We start from the raw sequence: 16,443 nt of genomic DNA on the forward strand, positions 1-16,443 counted from the left end.
CAAAACCCTCAGATTGTGTGTGTTTTCTGTGTATATATGTGTGTATGTATGTATATTTGTGTGTGTTTATAGTTCCATATCGAGAATCCAACCTTATTTATTCTGCCATAAAAATTTTAAAAAACTACGTTCTATGAACGGCTTTTGACATCATATTATGAGGACCAAGTCAGTCTCTCTATAGACGGGTAGAAACATTCCAGTATAGAATACTACCAATATATATCATACAAACATCTTGTATACACCCACATGTATGTATAAAGGTAGCTATTGTCTACACTATCACATATGGATACCGACCTTACCACACTCTCACACGTCTTCTCCTAAGACACACCAAATTTCCTTGCGAAATTTCCACGAAAAGCAGAACCTGAACTTCGAGTCGTCATGGAAACAATACTAATTTAAATCACGAGAATTGTGTCCCCCGCCATACCACCACCATCTCGCCCCCGCTTCCATGTCTCTGTAAGGGACAGATACTTATTGTTTAGGCCGGAATTTAACCCTGGCAGAGAGCAGTGTCGAATCCGGGAAAATATTGTTTAATTCATTGTTATTTTTTATGTAAAACTACGTCGAGGACTATATATATATATATATATATATATATATATATATATATATATGGTACTTCCAAAAATTGGTAAGAGATTTAGCTGCTATTTCTAGCGGGTCGTGCGATCACGTAGAGGTTTCTTCGTCGAGACAAACTATTGTATAGGGTTTGTGAGATACAATAACTCCCATATTTTGTGATTGATACATATTATGGTTGAGAAACGGACGGAGAAGACGGATTATTCAGGAATGTGTGTGTATACATGTTTATGTGACTGCTACGTGTTTATGTGACTATGTTGTATTAATATGTATGCTTGTGTACGTAATGTGTGTGTGTGTGTGTGTGTGTGTGTGTGTGTGTGACTGAAAGTTATCATTTTACGTTCGCTTTCCATGCTGGCAAATATGTTTAAGTAGGTATATATACGTGTGTATTAAGCATGAGTAATGTGTGTGTGTGTGTATATCTATCTATCTATCTCTCCATATATATATATATATATATATATATATGTACACACCCATGCACGCACGTTTAAATGTATATGTGTGCTTATGTATATAAATAAATAAAAGTGAATGCTTCTGTGTCTGAGAAATGGCTGAAATATTGGTTTCAAATTTTGGCACAAGGCCAGCAAATTCGGGGGCAGGGAGCTAGTCGATTACATCAGCCACAGTACTCAACTGGTACTTATTTTATCGACCCCGAAAGGATGAAAGGCAAAAATCGACCTCGCCGGAATTTGAACTTAGAACTTAGAGACGGCCGAAATGCCACTAAACGTTTCGAAATGACTGAAATATTGATTTCAAATTTTGGCTCAGGGCCAGCATGTTCGTAGGAGTGGGTAAGTCGATTAGATCTACCCCAGTGCGTAACTGGTACTTATTTCATCGACCCTCGAAAAGATGAAAGGCAAAGTCGACCTCGGCGGCATTTGGACTCAGAACGTAAAGACGGACGAAATGCTTAGCGGCATTTCGTCCGGCCTCCTAACGATTCTGCCAGCTCGCCGCCTTCAGAAATGGCTGAAATATCCCAATGTTTGCACAACTCTTTATATGTTTGATATAAATAAATATACACTCAAATCACTCCTGTATTGAGTCCTTTTTCTTTAAGTCTTAGTTTTCTCAGATGTAAATCATAAACTTCAATATATATATGTATGTGTGTGTGTGTGTGTAATATATATATCTATATATATATATATTGGGTTGGTGCATAATTATTGCGTTTTTTGTTTTCAAATTTTATTCAACAAAAACAATAACAATATTTAATAAAAATATCTTTAAATGATGGTCTGACTGTCTGCCAAGCAAATGGAAAGCAGTAATTGAAGTAGATGGTGAATATGCCCCGGAATAATCATTTAAAGATGTTTTTGTTACATGTTATTATTTTTGTTGAAAAAAAGCCACAATAATTATGCACCAACCCAATATACATACATACATACATACATATATAGATATATATAGATATGCCAGCATGAAAGGCGGATGTTAAATGATGATATATATATATATATATATATGTGTGTGTATGATTAATAATTATAGAAAACGAATATGATGCTTAATGCTTTATAGAACATACACATGTTTCAACAGATTATTGTCATAATTACGTAACAGTTGTAGAAACATTATATGATTTTGCAAGTCACTAGAAACCTCTACTGAGTTTGGTTACATGTCATGGTGCTTCACAGCACATGTATTCAATATACATATGTGTGCGTGTGTGAATTTTTCTAGTACTGGTGCACTGAACATATATATATATAAAGTGGATGGCCATGAGTGTTGAGAAAGCATAGGGTTATCAGGTCCCTTTAGTTTTGTCTCATTCTGGACTTGTCAACCTCTCTAGTGTTGGTGCTATAAGAAACAGCACTCTGTGAAAGGAGTGGTGTTAGGAAGAGCAACCAGCCATAGAGATGAAAACACATGACATGTCTTCTATGCACTAGTGTAGCTAGGTAGGGACGGTCTGCCCCGGGCAGCACTTTTAAAGGAGTGGCACTTTTGGATCTGTTGTAGGCAATGTGCTTTTTGTGCAGTCCAGGGGTGGCAAATGGAAAGGCCACCCTGGGCAGCACACACTCTAGCTATGCTAGTGCATCTATGTTGTTTGTCCCTTTTCCTGACTCCTTACTAACCCCTATATCTAGCCCTTAGTTCCCAGAATGTAAGAATTCTGGAATTTCCTCCCACATGCACATGCTTTCTTGTAGATGTTGACTTAGAGCTGTTTAAGTGGAGCATTAACCCTTCTGATGCCAATCCAAGACTGCCCTTCATTCCATCATACAAACTTCATGTTTAAGTTAAAACCATTATTCCATCAAAATCTCATGTTAATTTATGTTCCAAACACCAGTTTAATGACAAAGTTATTCTTTCTAAATTCTTCATCATTTTCAAAATCAATTGAAATAAAAGTTAGCTGATCATGTATGGAAAAAAAGGAGACCATCTCCCTCTGTAGGATGAAGTTAAAATAATTGACAGAGAACACCACTGGAAAATACGAAAACTAAAAGAAGCAACACATATACTAGGACACAACAACCTCCTACGCAGACCGAGTGCAGAAATGAATAGCATATGGGAACTGGTATTAAGGAAGGAAAGGAAAATAACAGGTTTATAAGCCCTAAAATTCACTCTATAATTGCCCACGGGCATATATCGTAGTGGTTAAGATCGTGGGCTAGTGACCCCAAGATTCCAGGTGAATTGAATTAATAATAACATCGGCAAAAAATACCTTAGGAATGAGAACAGCGTACCCCATTAGTCAAATAAAGAGGTGGGTTCGAAATTCCACCAGGACACTTGGTGAAGGCTGGAGAGTACATCAGCCGAAACGTTGTGATAACAATAAACGAGATGAGGACATGTATCCGTCCGAAGTAAATAATGTACGGAATTCCTCTTATAGAACAGTATTAATGAAAAAGTTAATGACATAAATATTACCTGTCTCTGAAGGCCTGTGAAGTGTCTGGGCACAACACCTTGATAAAAATAATAAATAAAAGAGAAAAAAAAAAGGGTCTTGGCTTGATCTGCTAAAAATACTAGTCAAGTGACCTTCTGCTAGGAAAGACATTGGATAAGGTTGCTGAAGCATCCTTCGTCATTGATCTACTGATTCAAAGCTGCCTTGGGTTAAACAACAATGTCAAAGATGGACACATTTGATAATGTAGTACGAAATACACTATGGATAAAAGGCAGGATGGTTATACATTATACATTGATCATAAATTTACAAGTTCAACAACATGGAGGAACACATTTGATAATGTACTCCTAGACACATATGTCTGAAGGATAGACATACGGTCACAGTTGGTGTATCTTTGACTCTGGCCCCTCACCCTAACAGACACCATCTCATTCTGTTACATGGTGTGTTGCTTCCACGTTCAATGTAACAAGCCTCTGATACAATCATACTGCTTACTACTTCAACACTAGACTTAACTGCTAGGAACAGTAGCCAAATCTCTCTTAAAAATCACATAGAATACAGAAATGTGATGGACTGTTCTCCAGTGTCACAAGTATACAAATGGAATAAAATGTGACATCTCTATAAATGGACACTCACAAGTTAGCCTAACTTGTAAAGGCCAATGCTTTCACTTATCTGTGTTCTTCAGCTTATAAGGTACATGATAAATTTGACTTCCTTTTCAATAAATTCACTGGGGTGAGAAGGGGGTGTAAAGACTGCCATTGCCTTCTCTAAGCAGAAGTTGATGAGGGTTTGCTCAAACTGGTAAGTAACGATGTGGATATCTGTTTTTAAGACCTTGGGGAATGACATTTGCTGTGGGATTTTTGTCTCAGTTAAAAAAAAAAATTCTCCCTAGAGACTTTGAACACAAAGACACATCAAGCTCCAAATGATGCCAGCAGACTACCAAATACTGGTGTTTTTATGTGATTTCTTCTCCTCAGTGGTAGACACTGCCTCAGTCACTTGGAGCTAGTTAGAAACTTTTGTTCTCTCATAGAAAATAACAAGCAAAGCATTTGTTGGTGTGTGATGAGGCTTGACAAACTGGAATTAGTTCAGTACAAGTACACGAAGAAGAAAGGATTAAAATAATGATGTGTACATTTATTTTTACTGCATTTCTGCACATCATCCTCATTTCATATCCACTTTCCCACACTTGCATGGGTCATAAGGAATTTGTTAAAGCAAATTTTCTATGGCAAGATGTCTGTCCTCTCACCAACTCTCACCTGTTTCTGAGCAAGGAAATAATCCCCCCCCCCCCGCCATGGCCAGAGAAGTTTTTTTCATGGAAGTCTGGAAATGATAAGTATAACTTACATGACAAAAATGCTCATTTACAATCATCACTTGATGTCAACACACACACACACACACACACACACACACACACACACACACGCGTGTGCACACACGCATGCATGAATCACTAGCTTCTTTCGGTTTCCATCTACCAAATCCACACACAAGACTTTGGTTGGTCTGAGACTTTAGTAGAAGATACTCACCCAAGGTGCTGTGTAGAGGGACTGAACCTGAGACCACATGGTTAGGAAACCAGCTTCTTCATCACACATCCATGCCTGCACATCATCATCCAGTGTTTTAAATCCGGGTTTTGTCCCTGTTAACGATGGTGGCTGGATCTACCTCAATACCATAGCAACTGAGGTAGGTAGGTGCAACTCACCCCAACCTTTAGGCTGGCTGGAACCCATTCTCCTTTGCTATCATGAGGCTTTTTTGGAGCTGGATTTTCTACTAGAAGCTTGCCCTTGCTTACTCCCAACCTCAGTTTCTAGACTAGAATGTAAATGACATTTGTTGTGGGATTTTATCGTTGAGAAAAAATTTCTCCCTACAGATTTTGTATCTTCATTTCTTTACATCATGTCCAACATACAATCTTTTTCACCAATCTCTTTCAAAAGCCTAAAGAAGGCAGTGAAGTGAACTTAATGATGGATTTTGCTGTTAATTAGGTTTATTATACAAATAACAGCAGCTGTTTTACATAATTTCACAAGCCAGCAATGTTCAGATACTGAATCAATGCATACACAAGTACTTTGTTATTCTGTACACATCTTGGATAAGCCTCTCTGATGGTGTTACTGTACCTGGACAGTGTATTCCAAACCAGCAATCTCACCTACCTTGTGTGTGTGTGTGTGTGTGTTTGAGGGAGAGAGAGAGAGAGAGAGAGAGAGAGACTCTGTCTCATACTTAAGCAATGCTTGAGTTACATTTCTACTTTCACTTTCATCAATCAGTTAGCCAATATGATTTTGTTTGGCAGCTGGCAAAGTTTATTTTTGTTTATTTGTTTATTTTTTGGGGAAGGATCAGAGATTTCTGGAAGTTGTCCATAATGGCCAGAGTGAAAGTCCTCCAGAACAGATTGTTTGGTTGATCTCTGTTAACACTTCTTAACCCTGTATAGCAGGACTTTGCAAAGTGGTCTCTCATTATTTCAAATTTTGGCACAAAGCCAATAATTTCGGAGGAAGGGCAAATCAATTAAATTGACCCCAGTTTTCAACTGGTACTTATTGACGACCCTGAAAGGACAAAGGGCAAAGTGTACCTCAGCAGAATTTGGAGTCGGACGAAATGCCGCTAAGCATTCTTCCCAGTGTGCTAACAATTCTGTCAGCCTGCTGCCTTAAAGTGGTCCATACTGATCCCCGAAAGTTAATAAAATTATGGCAGGGCTTCATTAGGAATTAAGGGATTCACAGGGAGTGAATTTGCTTGTTTTATCATCATCATTGTCATCATCATTTAACATCCCTCTTTCATGCTCATGTGGGTTGGACAGTTTGATGGAATCCATCAAGTTAAAGGACTACATCATGCTTTGGTATAGTTTTTACGTTATCTGGATGCCCTTCCTAATGCCAACCACTTTAGAGTGAGTACTGGATGCCTTTTGTGTGACACCAGCATGAAGGAGAGTGCCATTGCAGTCTGCAAGACTAAGATTCCTTTTGACTGAGTGGGGTTACAGTAAAGGGAGAGGTGGCTTTATGTTATATGACGAGGGATTAAAGTGTGAGAGAAAGGGGACAAAATGGAGCAAATTTCTTACTATAGAAGAGCTACACAGTTACTCACATTTCAGGAGAGAGGATGGGAGTAACCGGGGTGAACTGGGTGATTTTAAGTGGCACCTACACTGACAGGGTCACCGAGTACCTTGCAAGACAAAGAATAAAATCTTTTGAGAAGGGAGGGGGCATTGGAGGAGGTGATCTTGTGTCAGATGATGAAAGGTTAGAGTGAGACAGAGACAGAAACAGGTGTCTTGCTTTAGAGGAAGTACAAGGCTACCTGGTGAGAGAGAGAGAGATCAGGAATGAAGACAGAAACAGGTGTGCTGTCGCAAAGGAAATACATGGTTACTCAACCTGAGGGAAGAGAAGGAGAGAGAGAGAAAGAGTGGTAGACAGCAGGATAGAGATAGATGGCCCCTGTTTAATTGGCGAAATATGACCATCCCAAGTTAAACAATGACTGCTTTAACATATGATATGACATCAAGAAACTTGCAAAAAAAATACATCAATGTAAAAAAATAATTCTTTTTAGTTTAGTCACATGGCCAGCAATTTTGAGGAGAAGGGAACAAGTTGATTGAATCAACCCCAGTACTTTCTTATCGACCCCGAAAGGTAAAGTTGACTGTGGCATGATTTGAACTCAGAATGCAAAGAGCTGGAATGAATGCACCGAAAGCAGTTTTTGATTCAGCCAATCCACCAATATCATGATGCAGTAGTATTAGTAGTAGTATCAATAATAATAATAATAATCATAATAATAATAATAATAATGGTTTCAAATTTTGCCACAAGGGCAGTGGTTTTGGGGGAGGGGAGGAGCCAGTTATATCAACTCCAGTATTCAACTGGTACTTATTTTGTTGACCAAAAAGGATGAAAGGCAAAGTCAACCTCAGCGGAATTTGAACTCAAGAACATGGTCGTGGGCGAAATACCACTAAGCGTTTTGTCCAGTGCGCTAACGATTCTGCCAGCTCCCCGCCTTATAATAATAATAATAATAATAATAATAATAATAATAATAATAATAATAATAATAATAATAATAATAATAATAATAATAATAATAATAATAATAATAATAATAATAATAATAATAATAATAATAATAATAATAATAATAATAATAATAATAATAATAATAATAATAATAATAATAATAATAATAATAATAATAATAATAATAATAATAATAATAATAATAATAATAATAATAATAATAATAATAATAATAATAATAATAATAATAATAATAATAATAATAATAATAATAATAATAATAATAATAATAATAATAATAATAATAATAATAATAATAATAATAATAATAATAATAATATAAGAGTAGAATGAATATTTGATTGTAGTGCATGTAGCTTTTAGATGATGTGATTGAAGTTTTCTCTTTGGTGAATCAAGTCAACAATAGGGACAATAACAACAACAAGAAGTGGTATTTCAAAGCAAGCCATGAAGAATCAATCAGCCATGCTGTTTATATTGGAACACGGTAAATATTTGATACACAATACGGGTGTATAGTCGACACATGGTGCAAGTGTGTGCGTGGTTGTACGGTTGATGTGTGTGTGTGTTTGTGTGGTGCTTGGTATATGTTGTATGGAGCTTATTATGTTCTGTTAACAGGATGTGTTTGTGGTTTACAGTTTATATATTATGTACACGCACATATATATATATGTTTGTCTCAGAAAATTAGAATATTAGGCAAAAAGCTGTGGTATTTGTTGTCACCTAAGTGAATACATCAGCATTCATTTCGTATCCTGTCCCACTTAATCTAAACGAATCTCTCCTCAGTATTTTGCTGATGTATGCTGCTTAAGTTTATGGCTTTCTCATTGGGATCACATGCCTTATCTTCCTCATACACTGCCCCCTTCTTCTCTTCCCCAACCGTTCCTATTACCAACCCCAAAGCATATCACCACTCTTTGTTCTGTTTACTGTAACAGCCTTTCTATTCTGCTGCTCTACACCATGAGGCATTCCCTACTTCCCCGCTCATTCCTACCCACCTCTGACATCACATCACCCCTTCTTTTTTCTTCGCCCCTTTCCAGCCCCACCTCTCCCCATCTTCTAAAATGTGAGTAGCCATGTCACTCCTCTGCAGCAAAAAACCTGTTCTGTTCTAGCCCCTTTTCTCTCACACCCTACTCCTCTCTATTCTTTATTCTCAAAGCATAAAGTTTCTCTCCCCACTTGGGGTTCATAGTCTTGCAAGCCATATGGTAACCTCACTAGTGCTAATGGCATAAAACAAACAAACAAACAAAGATCCAGTACACACTGTAAAATGGTTGGCATTAGCAAGTGTACCAAAACAGACATTGGATACGATGCAGTCCTTGGCTCTCTCAGATCCTTTCAAACCACCCAACCTATGCTGACATGGAAAATGGATGTTAAATCATGATGCTGATGGCAATGGTGATGATGATCACAATGGTGGTGGTGATGATGATAGTGATGATGTTGATACTTCTTTAAACCCAGAAAAACCATTTCTGCAGAATCATATTGCCATGAAATTGTCAAAATGAACAAAAAACTGCTACTCCTCTGTCCCAGACTGGTCAACAGAAGAGGGCCAATCATTGTTTGTGACAATACTCGCCCACACGTTTCATTGATAATGCTCTAAAAGTTGAGGGAACTTGGTTACGAAGTTCTTCCCCACTCAGTTATTCCCCAGACCTTTCTCCTACCGACTACCACTTTTTGAAGCACCTTGATGGTTTCCTGTGAGAGAAGGAATTAAAAAAATCAAACCAATGCTGAAAGTGCATTCAAAGAGTTCATCAGCTCCAGAACTCCAGATTATTAAGTTACCAGAATAAAGAAACTTGTAACTCGTTGGCAAAAATGTGTTGATTGTAATGGTACTTACTTAAATTAATAAATATGATGAATTTCCTGATTGAAAACGTTGCTTACTTTTTACTCAGCCTGATAGAATACCTTATAGTATTTGTTCCATCCCTCTGAGGTCTGAGTTCAGATCCCACTGGTGCCAACTTTGTCTTACATTCTTCCAATCAACTACTGGGTCAGTCAACCTTTCATTCTTCCTCTCTCTCTCTCTCTCTCTCAGCTACATTGTCCAGTAGGAAGGGGTATGATGAGAACCACTCTCATAGCATCCCCTTCTTTAGAAATGACAAAGAGTTTAGCAACCTTACTTCACAGAAAAACTGACATATTACTGGAATAGTCCAAGAATGGCACCACATCCACAACAGCATAGAATGGAAATTAATAGAATATTCATTAAATAAAAACAACATAAAACTGTTGCTTGTTTCAGACATTAGACTGTGGCCATGCTGGGGCACTGCCGTGAAAAATTTTTAGTTGAATGAATCGATCCCAGTACTTCTTTTTTTTAAAGCCTGGTATTTATTCTGTCACTCTCCTTTTGCCAAACCACTAAGTTACGGGAAGGTAAATACACCACACTGGTTGCCAAGTGGTGGTGACACACACACACACACACACACACACACACACACACACACGCGTGCGCGCGCGACAGGTTTCTATCAGTTTCCGTCTACCAAATCCACTCACGAGCCTTTGGTCGGCCCAAGGCTATAGCAGAAGACACTCGCCCAAGGTGCCACACGGTGGGACTGAACCCAAAGCCATGTGGCTGGGAAGCAAGCTTCTTACCACACAGCCACGCCTGCGCCTATATTTAAAGCGTTTTGTCTAATTTTTAATGAATTAAGTCTGTTATCATCCTTAAAAGGTTGCAAAGTTCTGGTAACATTCAGAGATTTTTCTTACTTTTAGCCTGTTTGTTTTTTTCCCTCCTCATTCAGGACATTGACCTCATCATCTCCCCTTCCCCCCTCTACAGTCTTCCTTCACAGCCTTTGGTCATATACACACATGTATATGCATCATGTGCACACCTAGACTGACTCATACATACACATACATATGCACTTACTCACATACACACACACACACACACAGAGGCTACACACCCAAACTAATGTCACCTTAGCTGTGTCTGTTATTTCCACAGTTGGTGTTTTGTCCCAGATCAGTCCTTTTCATTTTAACACAGTAACATACGATTTGGCTATTATTTATTGCATGTCAATAGCTGTCCTCTCAGATATGTGAGCAGTACTCTAATGTAGGTCTAGGATACATTATTTACATTTGATGGATATTTGTCCTCATCTTGTTTGTTGTTAACACAATGTTTCAGGCATTTGGTGTAGTGGTTAAGAGCACGGGCTGCTAACCCCAAGATTCCGAGTTCGATTCCAAGCAGTGACCTGAACAATAATAATAATAATAATAAGAAGAAGAATAACATTGAAAAATACCTTAGGAATGAGAACTCAGGTTCGAAATTTCCCCAAGACACCTGATGAAGGCTGGAGGGTATATCAGCTGAAACATTGTGTTAACAACAAACAAAATGAGGACAAATATCCGTCAAATGTAAATAATGTACATAACGTACATAATTCCTCATCTCTTAAATATAGAACTGCAGAGAATAAGATGTTTGTGTCCCAAGATATGAAAGCAGTATTGTAATGTTTTATGATGTTTCTCTATACATATGTGCCCTATATAATCTATGTGGAAGCGCAATGGCCCAGTGATTAGGGCAATGGACTCACAGTCGTAGGATCGCGGTTTCAATTCCGCGAGTATTTATCGAGCAAAAACACCTAAAGCTCCATGAGGCTCCGGCAGGGGGTGGTGGTGAACCCTGCTGTATGTTTTCACCACAACTTTCATTCTTTCTTCCTGTTTCTGTTGTCCCTGGATTTCAAAGGGCCAGCCTTATTACACTCTGTGTCATGCTGAATCTCCTAGAGAACTACATTAAGGGTACATGTGTCTGTGGAGTGCTCAGCCACTTGCATGGTAATTTCATGAGCAGGCTGTTTGGTTGATTGGATCAACTGGAACCCTTGTCATTGCAACTGATGGAGTACCATGGTATAATCTATACAGTTGTCACCTACTCTTCCCTACTTATTCACTCAATGCTTTATATTTACCCCTTCACCCATTCTCCCATTTCTCACTCTCCCATACACTCCTAGTTCTTCTGCACTCCTAGTTCTTCCACACTCCTAGTTCTTCCGCACTCCTAGTTCTTCCACACTCCTAGTTCTCCTGCACTCCACCACACTCATTTCTCCTCACCTCTTACGTTAAGGGTCCACACAGACACTTCATTGCTTCTGTTATCTGTTTTCACACTCCACCCCTGTCATTCCTCACTCTCTTCAAAAATGCTAGTAGCCATATTGCTCCTCTACAGCAAGAAACCTTTTCTGCTCTGGACCCTTCTTTCATACTTTAAACCTCTCTTCCCCCCCAGTTAAAAGCCCACTCACTTGGGGTTCTTAGTTTTGCTAGCTGCATGGCAACCTCACTAGTGCTGGTGCTACAAAACAAACCACTTAGTACATGCTGTGAAGTAGCAGGCATTAGGAGGAGAATCCAGGTGTAGAAACCATGTCAAGATAGACAGTGGAGCACAACGCACTTAGTCATGTGATCTAAATGTAATCCAGTTAGGAGGGACAAATTAATAAGACTCCTTAGTGACGTATTTGGTAATGATGCCACACTGTACAGTCTCACTTCTAAGAATGTCACATATTTGGACTTGGCAGCAGATGTTTCTGGTGACCTAACTAGATTTTATTTCTAAAAATATTACATACTTGGACCTAGCAGAAAATCTTTCCAATGACCGAACTGGAATCATAGAAAATGGCTTGTTACATTTAATGCTTCCATAAAATGTTGGTCGTTTCCTTCATTTTAATACTGTTATTGGTTGTTTTATTAACATCTCATTTTATTTCGTTTTATTAGCAGTTTTTTTATTGTTGCCTCAATTGCCATATTTTATTGCCCGACAGTTCTTTTTATCAGTTCTATTTATTACCATCTCATCGTATTTCATTTAAATATTTTAACAACTCTTTTACTGCCATCTTATTTTTTATTTGCTGTCTTCAACATGTCTGTATAACCAGATGTTTTATGGCATTAATGCCACTCCAACCTTTTCTGTAACCCTTTACCTAGAAGTGGGCCTTCTTTGAGATGAGTTCCAGTAATGGTAAAAGAAAAAAATCTTGTTTTGGTTAACCCTTTTGTTATCATGTTTCAGTTATTTTGGAAATAATGAGGAATTTTGTAAAATAATTTTGTCATTAGTAAGCTGATGTTTGGAACCTAAATTTTGATGGAAGATTTTAATTTAGATCACTTTAAAACAGGGGTCAGAAAACTTTTTTAATCAATTACTCCAAAATATATTTATTTATGCCACTTTTACCCCCTTGATTTGAAAGGAAGAAAATCATAGATTCTTTGAATTCAAAAGGAGAATACAATTATAAATATAAAATAAATTAATATCCTCGTTATGAAACAAATGGTTTTTCTAGAAACTTTCTTACTTCAGGGTTTGGAGAAATGTTGTTTCATTTTTGTTACAATTACATCAAAATTGGGGCATTTTGATGCCAAAACAATTTGGATACAGTCTTCTTTCAGGGTCCAATCGATTACCCTGTTTTGTTTTTATATTCATTAGGGTAGAAAATCCTTGTTTGCAAAGGTAGGTTGTTGCAAAAGGCAGCAACCTTTCAACTGCCTCCTCAGACCAGAAGGAAAATTTCTACCGTAACAAGGAACACGTTTTTTTTATATAATTTTACTTATGTCTAATGAGTCTTCATTACCCCCAAGAATTTCATTTTTACCCCACTCGGGGTAATTTACCTTGGTTCACTGACCCCTGCTTTAAAGCAAGAAGTTTGTATCATAGAACTAGGGCTCAGCTAGGTTGGTATCAAGAGAATCAAAGATATGTCTCAGAGATATAACTTTAACAGTCAAGACAATAACCTGTACATCCAGGTTAGTCCTAGTTAAGCAGGCTTATGATTAAAGACATTCTAACCATGACCATCTTGTCTTTTTTCAGATCTAGTGTATGTAGGACTACAGTAATCATGCATACCTCTCTTTTTTATCCACCCCTTAACTCTTTAACTTTCGAACCTGCCATATCCAGCCCAACTATTCTACCTGTTCTATGTTCAAACCTGCGAGATTTGGCCTCTCACACCTACCCTGCAATGTCATTTCTAAAAGTAAACAATCTCATCATCAAGATCTTGAAGTTATGAGATTAAGCATGACAAATTCAAAACAATACGAATAAAGAAGCATTACATTTGACAGAGTAACCTGAATGCTAAAGGGTTCAACCAGTCGTTCCCAAAGTGGGCGGTGGAAAGATCCAGGGGTGGGGCGTTGAAGGAAAAATGGGGCAATAATGGAGTGACCAAAATGGATGTAAAAAAAAAACCAAAATAAAGGGTTAGTTAGGTTAAGTTTTATTTGTGAAATACTGTTGTTTTGAATTTTGCTGCAGAAAATGGTCTCTGTCTGTGATGGTAAGTCATGGAGGGGGAGGGGCCTCTTGGAATGTGGCCTTAGAACCAATGGGCCGGCAGCCTGAAAAAGTTTGGGAACCACTGGGTTAAACGATGAGATATGGTTTCATGAAGGGTTGGCTGTTATCTACTTCTTGCAATTCCAGTATCCATATCTAGAAACTTCTTTATTGGGTGTCCGGGCCATATTGGTCTGACAGCAGGTTGGTTGAGTTACGTAGATATTTCTTCTTTCTCTTCTTCTTTTTTTCCTTTTCTTCAGGCTTCCATGTTTCAAGTTTCCAATATCTTTAGCAGTTCCTCTGTAGAAACGTCCATCACACATTTCATTGCCAGGCATCTGGAATAAAACATATGATTTAAACTCCTGTTTTATATTTCAGAGATGCAGGAAATAACTACTGCATGGCTTACAATGTCATAAATTACAGTTTCCTGGTTGTTGTATTCTTCTTCTTCTTCTTCTTCTTCTTCTTCTTCTTCTTCTTCTTCTCCTCCTCCTCCTCCTCCTCCTCCTCCTCCTCCTCTTACGGTTTGGTGTGCATGGGAACTATGTGTTTTGATATACTCTTTTACTTGTTTCACTCATATGACTGCGGCCATGCTGGAGCACCGCCTTTAGTTGAGCAAATCGACCCCAGGACTTATTCTTTGTAAGCCTAGTATTTATTCTATCGGTCTTTTTTGCCGAACCGCTAGTTTACGGGGACAAAAACACACCAGCATCGGTTGTCAAGTGATGTTGGGGGAGACAAACACAGACATACAAACATATATCCATATCTCACATTTCTTGGCCCTCTCTTTCTTTAACTCCCACTATTTCCCACTCGTTTATCTCCTCTGTACCTTTCTCTTTGTCCCTGATTTTTTTCTAATCCTCCAATCCTGCTGTCACCTACCCTTCTCTCCTTCCACATGACCAGTGTCTGGCCAGCCATGATCTTTCTTTCTTGGCCTGACTGCCAACCACCAACACCTCTTAGGTCCAACTCCCATGTTCCTCCCTTCAGGCTTTCACTCCATACAGGCCAGCTCAATTTGATTCGTTCTCAGTCGAAAGACACCTGTTGTTATTTTCTTTTTGTTTGTATTCATAATTGTGTACCATGTTCTCCGCTTTTTGCTTATTTGTCTTTTTTTTTTGCCGTTGTACTGTACACATTTGCTAGCTTTCTTACAAAGGGGTCTAATGCTCTTAGCTTAGACATTTTAGGGGGCAACTAGATTGAACCATCTCAAGTGTAACTGCCTCAAATGGTTGTAACTTCTGAAACCTGACTGAGGAAAGAAAGCCACAAATGACCCGTCTTTTTTTGCCTGTCCTTCTAATTGTTGTTCCTCTTGTCTGCCTTTGTATTGTATATTTGTCCGAATGTTTTAATACCCTCTATTGCGTTTTTGTCCCATTTTTATATGTATATATATATATATATATATATATATATATATATATATATATATATAAAGGTTGCAAGACGCAATGAAAATTTTAGAAAAAAATAAATAAGTAAATGAGTGGAAATAAAACCGGTGAATGTGTTAAGTAATAAGGCGCTAAAAGTGAATGACTCACCCCAGACACAATAATATATATATATATATGTATATATATATATATATATATATATATATATATATATATATACACACACACACAGGTGCAGGCATGGCTGTGTAGTAAGAAGTTTGCTTCCCAACCACATGGTTCCGGGTTCAGTCCCACTAAGTGTCTTCTACTACAGCCTCGGGCTGACCAAAGCCTTGTGAGTGGATTTGGTAGATGGAAACTGAAAGAAGCCCGTCGTATATATATATATATATATATATATATATATATATATACATATATGTATGTATACATTTGTGTGTCTGTGTTTGTTTTTTTCCCCCCACCATCGCTTGACAACCAATGTTGGTGTGTTTATGTATCTGGAACTTAGCGGTTCAGCAAAAGAGACCGATAGAATAAGTACTAGGCTTACAAAGAATAAGTCTTGGGGTCGAATTGTTTGACTAAAAGTGATGCTCCAGCATGGCGGCAGTCAAATGACTGAAACAAAAGAATAAAAGACTGTACACACACACACACTCACACACACACACACACACACACACACACACACACACACACACACACACATACATGCACACACACGTACTCACATTTTGAGTTTTCTTGATAATGAGAAAATGGAAATGTTGTTTAGACCCTGGTCAGCCCAGAGCCTTTCTAGCCATGACCACCCTGTCTTTTCAGATATAGTGTCAAACATAA

At 38.0% G+C, this 16,443-nt stretch overlaps 1 protein-coding gene across 3 annotated transcripts in view; it reads left to right on the forward strand.

Moving 5' to 3' along the window:
• Window positions 1–16,443, forward strand: part of LOC106869897 (lysosomal-trafficking regulator) — a 204,809-nt gene that overhangs the window by 17,534 nt on the left and 170,832 nt on the right. The gene's annotated exons all lie outside the window — the stretch shown is intronic.

Source organism: Octopus bimaculoides, chromosome 1 (assembly GCF_046866305.1).
Source record: "Octopus bimaculoides isolate indiv1 chromosome 1, ASM4686630v1, whole genome shotgun sequence".
Taxonomy (NCBI): Eukaryota; Metazoa; Mollusca; class Cephalopoda; order Octopoda; family Octopodidae; genus Octopus; species Octopus bimaculoides.